We start from the raw sequence: 7,989 nt of genomic DNA, 5'->3' as shown, positions 1-7,989 counted from the left end.
CTCTAGAAATTGAGCACAATTTAATGCTTAAATTCAAGGAGTAAACACGAAAAATTAAATAAATTTGCGGAGCACAGATAAAACACGTCGATTACACTCAACAGAATCTCTCTCTCTCTATTAGTAAATGGTTTCATAAAATATTTAATTGCCATCGTAGTCTTTACTTGATTACGAGTAATATAAGTCTGTTGCGTGTTAGTGTTGTGTTCTTTTAAAACAAAGTATTGATAAATCTGTTTTAAAATAGTAGATAATTTCATTGCGTAAGTGGGTGACGTGGAGCCTGTAATGAAATATATTAGTGAATGGTTTCATAATAATATTTTAATCGTCTTTGCTTTACTTAATTATGTGTGGTTTGTAGTAAGTGATGTTTTGGATCGATTGCCTTTAAATATTTGTGCAGTATACAACAGGTACAGATAGCAATCAAAAATGCCTTTTTGTATTTTTTTTTATAAATGTTGTAGTAGTTCTATTTTCATTTTTATTATTCTTATTGTTAAAGAATTTTGATTCACTGCGAATCGTGTTCCTTATATTGAACCTTTAAGGAATCATATTACATGTATATACACTTTCGTTGTTATTCGTTATTCTGCGCATTTTAAATTATGCTTACTTACTTAGGCCAAATGAGACTAAAATTGGATAGAGACAACCCAGTGGCAGTTAGCGTATGCACATTGTAATTATGTGTGGGTAGACGGCTACTGCACTGGAGGAACTGGGATAGGTATATGACGTTGATGTGTGTGAGGCGTTTAGACTAATCGGTTATGCTTTACTATTTTAGAGCGTGTAATGAAGGGCATCAGAATTGATGCCGCAAAACAGATTACTCGAATTAGATAACGGGAAAATAACGAATAAAAATGTTATGCGCAACACAATTGCCAGGCGTTGCCTTTAGTTGTCAACGTGACACTTGTATACATACATTTTATTCATCGTGTGTTTTCTTTTGCATTTCTATATTCTACTGTATTTGTCCGCTTCCGATTCGGTTCGACCTGAACATACCTTTTGCAACATGTTAGTGACCAGTTCGAACAATAAATTCGCGTCAACACGTAGGACAGCTGGAGGTCTACAACGAGACGTCTGATTGAGTTTACTTGAAAGCTAGCAACTTGCTTATACTCAACCTGGGCGTTGCTCAATGAACCGCAACTGTTTCAGTGACCTGTTCGAACAACCAGTAATTGTTGGCGTCCAACGAATTGCGGCTCGGCGCCATTTCTTCACCATACAGTCGCAACACACTTCAGTGACGTGTTCGATCGGCATCGTTTCCACGAATTTAGATCGCATCCAGCGTGTCGGATTCGACTTTTTGGGATTGTGACGTCCAGCACTAGCACATTTTTGGCATATCCATACATACATATATACATACATATATACATACATACATATATACATACATACATATATACATACATACATATATACATACATACATATATACATACATACATATATACATACATATGTAAGAATCCACATACGTAGAAGTGCATGTTTATGTAACATTTTTACTTTATTTTACACTTACACTTTACTACAAGGAGTTATATTTCATTGCTCCCTTCTCGCTTCGCACTTCAATAGCGTTTTGTGACTTAAGTATACACCGAATAAATTAAATTTAATTCCTTCATCTTTGGGAGGTTTGGTTGGGAAAGAAAAAAAAACGACTGCGCCAGTTACCAATAAACATTGGTGTTAGTAATCGATGCCTGACTTCTGGACGTATTTGTTTAAAATAAAACGCTCTCTTCAGTTTTAATGTAGTCAGATACTATTATATTCAACTCTTTTTCTATGCTTTTTGTCAGTTTTTAGCAGCTGGTCGGAATCGGAACTTCCTCTTTTGTAACCAACCATCTCTCAGTTCTTTATAGTTGAATTTTCGGTGTACGGTCAAAACAGGGTAGTCGAGCCTTCCGAACAAATACAGGGGGTATTTTCTATCAGGAACCAATGACGGTATGTGGTTTTGGCAGTGCCATCTCGGATGTGGTCGAAATGGTAAATCAGGCGCTATCTATCCTCATATGCATGTATATACATATAAGTGTATGTATTCTGAATATGAATGTTGTGAGTTAAAAGGCGTGTTTCTGCTTTTGTAAATCGCATGAACACATTCACAGAATAAGCTTAACGCTTAATGTCTCCCAGAATTCTATAGAATACATTTGTAGCGTTGTTAGCTGACCATTTAACACAAACGGTAAATAGATTGAAAATATGCTATCAGTTGTGAATGGAAATTATTCTTTGTAAATCGAATAATTGAGAGAAAGTCGATACTTAATTTATGCTTGTATACATGTGTATCCACATATGTGCATAATATGTATTTTACTTTTTGGCAAAATATTAAATTATTTTATGCAAATGTGCCTAATATTATTTTCGATATATGCGCTCTGTTTCGGCCCAAATCTTCTGCCAGCTGTGTAGCTAATTCCCATAGAATTATCGAAGGCTGCTCCGCAGTATTTGGTTCCTATTTATTGTATTAATTTATTTCACCGCATGCATTGCGTGCTCTCTTCATGACAAAAGTATAGAATAGATAAAAAACATTCTTCTTCTTCTTAAATCTAATTGTAATCGATAGCCGATACATACAAATATCAATAGCGATACCAAATTCAATTAATTCATTAACTGCGCCTATGGCGCCAACATAAATTCAAATAATTCATTAAATGCGCTTATGGCGCCAACATACTCCCGACCTTGGAAGCTCCTTCCAACATCAGTCTAGCCTTCTTCGGGGCAGATTTTATGCACGTTCCGCTTGAGAAAGCCATTTTTGGTTTTAAGAGTCACCACTCTAACCACACCATCGTTTTCGGGATGAAGTTCGTGAACTCTTCCAAGTAGCCATTGTCCCGGCGGCAAGTTGTCCTCCGCAATCAACTCGAGAGAGCCTAATTTCACATTTTTGAACAAGCTATTCCATTTTGTCCGCTCTTGTAGCAAAGTCAAGTATTCTGCCGCCCAACGCTTCCAAAATGCATTCTACACCAGTAGAATTCGCGTCCAGTGATTAGTCATGGACATCTTTATCACGTCTTCATCATATGGCTCTACCATGGCGTTCAGTGGAGTACCAACCAAAAAATGTCCAGGTGTCAGGGCCTCTAAGTCGTTGACTGCGCTTTCCCATAATCCGCCAAAATGTGGAGAGCCGGGGGGAATAAAATGAAACTTCACACCTTGCTGGCTGCATATATCGTATATAGGACGACGATAAGCGCTGTCAAATTGACGCTGTAGTTCGCGGGACGCACCTACGAAATTTGTCCCATTATCGCAGTACAAATCTGAACTCAAGCCTCGTCTGGCGAAGAACCTCTTGAGCGCGGCCATGAAGGCGTTTGTACTCAAATCCGACACAATTTCTAGATGACACGCCTTAGTGACAAAGCATACGAAAAAGCATAGGTATACTTTCACTGGGCGCTTCCCTCGCTCTTTCAAATGCATATAAATTGGTCCAGCAAAATCCATTCCAGCCTTTTGGAAGGGATGACATCTTCCCTTCACTCGAGCGCCTGGTAGCGTTCCCATTGACTGATTGGCTAAAATGGGTCGAAAGCGAAATCACGTCATGCAGCTCCTTACCGTCTTGCGCGCCAGTTTCTTGCAATTGGTGATTCAATATTTTTGTCGCATGAAGGCACAAAGAGACTGTACCCCGGCATGTAAATTCTTTCGGTGAATGTAATCAACTAGAGCCTGAACTACTCTATGATTTCCTGCTAATAACACAGGATGCTTTAACTCAAATAGACCATCAGCTTTAGTTAATCGACCGCCAACGCGAATTTGTTCGATTCCTTAAGCGTTGTATCTTCGCCGACTTAATGAACATTTCTTTCTGAAGGCAAATGAATTCCCTTTTAAACGCAATGTTTTGCAAATTGTAAATAATGTAGCGCAATCCTCCATACATTTCTGCAACCGTTAGTTCACCCTTGCCTATAGAACTTGAGCAAGCCTTTCTCCAACGAAATATGAAAGTGAAGACGCGCTGCAGTTTAAGGAAATCATTCGCAAAAATGCATTCTTCTACTATATGATCTGTTTCTGTCTGCACACACTAGAGCAAAATTTTCCTTTCTTCGTTCTGGCATTTCTTCTGCTGTTCCGGACCAATGTCCTTTCACCCATTCATAGACTAGTTGCTTCAAGAAGCTCAGGCCATGCCACCACATGTATCCCTTGGATACATCCCGCGGGAAACTATGTCCGCTGGATTTGACTGCGACTCAACCTTAAACCAATCTTGAATGTTCGACATTTCTTGTATTCTTGCAACTCTATTTGCGACGAAAATTGTCTATCGGCTCGCGTGCGATGAAATCCAGTTTAGAACAATAGTGGAATCTGTAAAGTAACGACACTGTGCTACCTTTAACTGTATGCAGGACTGCACCTTTGCCATTAGTTCTGACATTAGCAGTGCCCCTTTCAGTTCTAAGCGTGGCAACGACGTGACTCTCACTGGAGCAACCTTTGACTTGGCCGCCACCAAGTATATCGCGATTTGTCCAGCCTTGTCTCTGACACGTACGTAAATCGCTCCGCCATAGGCTCTACTGGACGCATCAGAAAATCCAAACAAATCTAAATTATCTACCTCTCCAATGTTTGCCATCACCGAACGCGGCAAAATGCATAGGCTAATTGAATTCAGTTCTTCTCGGTATTTTTGCCATTGTGCCTTTAAGCTGGCTGAAAGTTCATCGTCCCATTGAAGTTTCAGCAGCCACAGCTCATGCACAAATATTTTTCCGAGAATGATTACGGGACTTAAGACCCCCAAAGGGTCAAACAACTGAGGTAATTCAGAGAGGATTGCTCTCTTGGTAATAACAGGAGAAACTTTTGGATGAAATGAAAACCTGAATATGTCTTCCTTACAAATCCAACTGATACCTAAAGTCTTTGCAGCGTCCTCGCTTGCAAGAACCAATGGGTCCAATTTAGGAAGCTGACTCACTATTTCCTAGCAATTGCTTCGAAATTTATGCAACTCAAATTTTCCCAAATTAAGCATGTCTGTCACTTCTTGAAACAATGTTAATAACTGAGGGATGGAATCGGCACCACTTAGCACAACGTCCATATAAAAATTGCATCTGACTGCTTCGGATGCTAATCGATACTTTTCGGCATGCTTATCCGCCAAATACGACAAACATCTCACAGCCAGAAAAGGTTAAAGGTTCGTGGCTGTCACTTCTCCACAAAATGCATTGGTAGTTGCACTGCGAGCTCTCTACGAGCACTTGCCAATACATTTTGGCAATATCCGCTGTAAAAGCATACTTATAAAATCGGAATCTTACCAGAATGTCAAATAAATCTGGTTTCAGTGTTACACCTACCAACACTGTGTCGCTTAAAGATACCCCGTTGCTAGATTTACAAGAGGCATCGAAGACCACGCGAAGTTTGGTGGTTGTGCTCTCTGTCCGAATGACCGAATGATGAGGCATAAAATATTGAACTTCATGCATCTTTGTGGGTGCTACTACCTCCAAGTGACCTAATTGCTTGTACTCCTCAATGAAATTGCAATATTCTTGCTTTAATGCCTTTTCTCTAGGTTTAAGAATCGATTCAACGCAATGTTATAGGATTCGCCTAACTCTGGGGTGGGCACCTTGAAGGGCAGATGAACCACAAAACGACCAGAATCGTCTTGACTTACGTTATTTTCGCACTGAATTTCCTCTTCAGTTAGCGGACTTACAGGCTGCGATACTTCCACACATTTCCAAATTTTCCAACGAACTTGCTCAATCTGTCTGTGTCTTTTCTTTGAGCTTCCTGATTTACGAGAAGTGAAATGCCTGCAGTATCGCAACACTAGTCGGATTATATTGAGTTACTAGCAGGTATTGCCCGTCTTAACCCGGCTCAATATAATGTTTCCAATTGTATTTATTTTGTGTGTGCATAACCTACCCATATGTTTTCACCTTATAAGTTACCAGTAGGAAGGCATTTAAGGTATTTAATTGAACATTTTCTGTTCTTGACAAAAAATTGTTCAGTAGTCCGTTACTTTTTTGTTCTTGCCAAACTATTTCGTTAAACGAACATGACCACTATAACTAATATTTTTTAAAGCTCGTTTTCCCCACTTTGGAGCTAGAATTTTCCAAAAGCCATTCTTAGTGTGCTCCTACACTATGATGGATACTATGAAACGATACTTGAGTCCAAATTTAAATTCACATTTGAGTCTTTTCGTGCCATATTGAGTCAATACGGCCACGCACAAACTCGGAATATGAAACACGGCACTCGTGTCAATGCCGTGCAGCGATGAGCCACGATCAAAAAGCACTGGCACCGATACCATAAAAATATCGAACTTTGAATGCAATAAGCAGAATATTTAAATAACAAAATCTAATTATTTATTGACATCAATAAGAACAAATCATATACATACATACATCTGCCCGCAATGCGAAGCAGAATATGCGTAGCTCCGTTATTCGGTTTCTGCTTTACTATCGCTTACGCAGTCGTTGCCTAGCGACGGTAACTGTAACATTTTGGCGTTTTTCCTTTGCAATTAACATTAAATGGTCAAAACGAAAGAAGATGAGCGAGCCAACAACTTGAAGTTGTTGTTGTTGTTTTGTATTTACATGCTTCATACATATACAGGCATAGATACATATGCTTGTACATATGTATGTATGTATGCATGGGCACACATAGACACGAACTGTTCCCAACTATTTGATATTTGATATATGGCAAGTAAAAAACATATTGCTATATTTTAATCGTTGAATGCCAATTTGTTGATATAGTTATGTTGATTACATTACCCAAATTTGAAATCGATCGGACAAAATTTATAACACAAACCATTCATTTCAAAAAGTGAATAAATATTAAAAACCCAATAATAAAATTAAATGCGATATATCGAAAATATCGATACTTGTGTTGATATATCATAATACATGTCGAATACAAATACATCGAAAAACATCGTTTGAGAGTTATTGATTATAATACTGTATTCGATTGTACACTGTACACATACATACATACAAATTTATTTGTATGTGTACTGTAACTGTAAACTTTTGGCATTTTGCGTATGTAATGAACAGGCGTAAATGATCAAAACGAAAGAAGATTTGCGAGCCAATAACTTGAAGTTGTTGTTGTTGTTTTAAAAATTTTGATTTGAAACCATAGAAAACTATTTTTTACAATTAAACAACAGTGTTCGATAGCCCACTGCATACTTGTACATACAAACCTATATATGTATATAGGAATGTATGAACGTACATACATACTTATTGATGTACATACATACATATGTACATGCTATACATACAGACGTATGTAATACATATGGTGCTGGCGTAATTCATAATGCGAAATTCTTTCTAAGGGGAGAAATGTCCCCCCTGCCCAACCTGCGTACGCCCTTGTAGTCCGTTGTCCTAAAAACCCCTTATGCCAAATGTACTAAACAAAGAAAAAATAGCATAAAAATGTTTATGTTATAATGTTAATAATTTTTAATTAATTAACATTTCTTGCCCTGTCAGTGCAAGACGAATGTACTTTTGTACATACATATGTATGTATGTATGTACATACATGTGTACAAATGAACATTCACACATTAGTGTCTTACATTTTGCTTTGGCTACTTCAACCGTTTACACGCAACTACACGAACAGCTGCTTGTATGTATGTATGTGTGTGTGTATGTATGTATACTTAGTTGTCCCCAACTGTTTGATATTTTGTATTGTTTGCGCTACCTGCATTTGTAAAATGCATATTTTAAAAATCGTTAAATGCAAAGTTGTAATTTTAGTTACGTAGATTATATTACCCAAATTTGAAATCGATCTGACAAAATTTATAACACAAACTTTTCATTTGAAAAAATGAATAAATATTAAAAC

This window comes from Scaptodrosophila lebanonensis, unplaced genomic scaffold (assembly GCF_003285725.1).
Source record: "Scaptodrosophila lebanonensis strain 11010-0011.00,11010-0021.00 unplaced genomic scaffold, SlebRS2 tig00000531-arrow-arrow-pilon, whole genome shotgun sequence".
NCBI classification, from domain to species: domain Eukaryota; kingdom Metazoa; phylum Arthropoda; class Insecta; order Diptera; family Drosophilidae; genus Scaptodrosophila; species Scaptodrosophila lebanonensis.
The sequence above is the reverse complement of the archived record's forward strand: the minus strand, read 5'-3'. Positions refer to the sequence as shown.